This window comes from Atta colombica, unplaced genomic scaffold (genome assembly GCF_001594045.1).
Source record: "Atta colombica isolate Treedump-2 unplaced genomic scaffold, Acol1.0 scaffold119, whole genome shotgun sequence".
Taxonomy (NCBI): domain Eukaryota; kingdom Metazoa; phylum Arthropoda; class Insecta; order Hymenoptera; family Formicidae; genus Atta; species Atta colombica.
The window spans coordinates 157,741-160,383 of NW_017259205.1; the positions used below are offsets into that span (position 1 = coordinate 157,741).

At 20.6% G+C, this 2,643-nt stretch overlaps 1 pseudogene; it reads right to left on the reverse strand.

Moving 5' to 3' along the window:
- Window positions 1-1,579: 1,579 nt before the first annotated feature.
- LOC108694210 overlaps window positions 1,580-2,643 on the reverse strand; it is a 1,928-nt pseudogene continuing 864 nt past the window's right edge.

Below are 2,643 nucleotides of genomic sequence, written 5' to 3' on the forward strand. Positions count from 1 at the left end.
TCCCCTATCCCCCTCCTTCCTTTTTATTTATATAGTATAAATATTACATTTAACTTCCAATTAAAAAATTTAAATAAATTAATATAAATAATAAATATTATTCTTCTTATCATTCTTCTTTTTTCTATCTCCCTTCTTCTCTTCCTTTTAAATTTCTTTATTTCAAAAAAAACTTCTTTGAATCAAGAAAAAATATCCCCATTTGAATGTGGTTTTAATCCTTCATCCAGGGCTCGCTTACCTTTTAGAACTCAATTTTTTATTATTAGACTAATTTTCCTAATCTTTGACATCGAAATTGCCCTTCTTCTTCCCCTAATTTTTTTATCTTTAAATTTTAACCCATTTATTATTTTTTATTCATTTATATTTTTATTTATCTTAATCTTGGGTCTTTACATTGAATATAATGAATATTCTCTAGACTGAAAAATATCTTAACTACTCAAAAAATTTTATTATTAATTTATATACCTTTATACCACCTCCCCTATCCCCCTCCTTCCTAATAATTCATCACTATAATTAATTAATTTTAAAGGATATTAGTTAATTCTATAACATTTTAATTGCATTAAAAAATTATATTTAATTTATATATCTTAAACCCACCAAATTTAATACCTTTATAATTCTTAAAGTAATTTTTACACTTTAACTTCGAATTAAATTATTGATTTAACTTTTTAAATCTAAGAATTATCTATACCCTTAAATCTAAATATTACTTATTTAATTTATAAAATATTTAAATTTTACAAAAATTTTTCCTCTAACTTTTATATTATATATTTTTCTTATCTTTAAAAATTTTACATTTCTCTAATATCTATTTAACTAAAACCAAATAGAGGTATATTATTGTTAATAATATTATTGAATTTAACTTTCTAGTTGAAGTAACCTAAAATGAACTTCTAATTCATTATCCAATGGAAAATTCTTATCCATTTTACTTTTTAAATATAGTTTAAAAAAAACATTATACTTTCATTATAAAAATAATTTAATTTTTAATTTATTTAAAAATTTTTAATAAATTTTCTTAATATCTTCAATATTATACTTTAATTATAAGCTATTTAAATATCTATTAGATAAATATAAACATTATTACTCTAAAATAAACAAAAATAAATACAAATATATATAACTTATAATGAATATAATTAAATTTTTTCCTTATAAATCTAGTAATAAAAATTTTTCTTATAAATTCTATCCACCTCTTATCTATTTCTGAAACCCATACTTCATATATGTTAACTGGCTTATACACTATTCTATATGATCTAACTAAAAATCATATAGATCTAAAAAAATATATATAGTAATATAACTTTAAAACCTTTCTTATTATTATTACTATTACTAAAATCCCAATTAAACATCTTAATAAAGTAATTAATTTCTCTAATAAAGTTAAATAAACTATATAATAATCAAAATAAAAAACTCAATTTACTATAGACCCTATTACTCTTAATAACATTATAATAACTATAGAAATATTAATTATCTTATCTTCTTTTACATATACATAACTATAAAATTTAAATCTTCTATTAAAAAATAAATAATAAAAACATCGTAATGAATATGATACAGTCAATGATAATGAATTATTAATACTAATATAAATATATTTAATCCCTTTCTTCTATAAATAATTTCTATAATTAAATCTTTTCTATAAAACCCGGCCATAAAAGGTACTCCTCTTAAGGCTATCCTAGAAATTAATAATAAATTAATAATCTTATTATAACATACGGAATCACCTCATTCAAATTTCTTAATAATCGAATATCTTGAGTATTCTTTATCAAATGAATTACAGCACCAGCAGCTATAAACAATATAGACTTAAAAATTGCATGAACTAATAAATGGTAATAAGCTATTATCCTAAATTCAAAACTTAAAATTATTATTATTAATCCTAACTGCCTTAAAGTGGATAATGCAATAATTTTTTTTAAATCATTTTCAAAATTAGCTATAATTCCAGATATAAACACAGTAAAAATAGAAATAAAACTTAAAACTAACCTGACATCTGTTTCTATCAAAAAATTATTAAAACGAATTATTAAATACACCCCGACAGTTACTAAAGTCGATGAATGCACTAAAGCTGAGACAGGTGTCGGAGCAGCTATCGCTAAAGGCAATCAAACAGAAAACGGAATTTGAGCCCTCTTTGTAATTGCAGCTAATATTATTAACAATATTAATCCTAATCCTCCCTTAAATATTACTAAATCTCACCTTCCAACTATTATTATTATTCTAATTGCTATCAAAATTCCTACATCCCCAATCCGGTTACATAATACTGTAACTATACCAGAATTATAAGATAAAATATATAATTATGATAATAAATTACTAAACAATATGATCCCTAATCCATCTCATCCAATTAAAATCCTAACAACATTTGGACTAATCATTATTAAAACTATAGACAAAATAAACAATAATAACAAATAATTAAATCGATTTATGTACTTCTCCATTCTTATATATGCTACTCTATATAATATAATTATTGAAGAAATTAATATAATAAAACTAATAAATAAAATAGAAATTCAATCTATCAATATAATAAATTTTAAATTTATAGAATTAAATCTA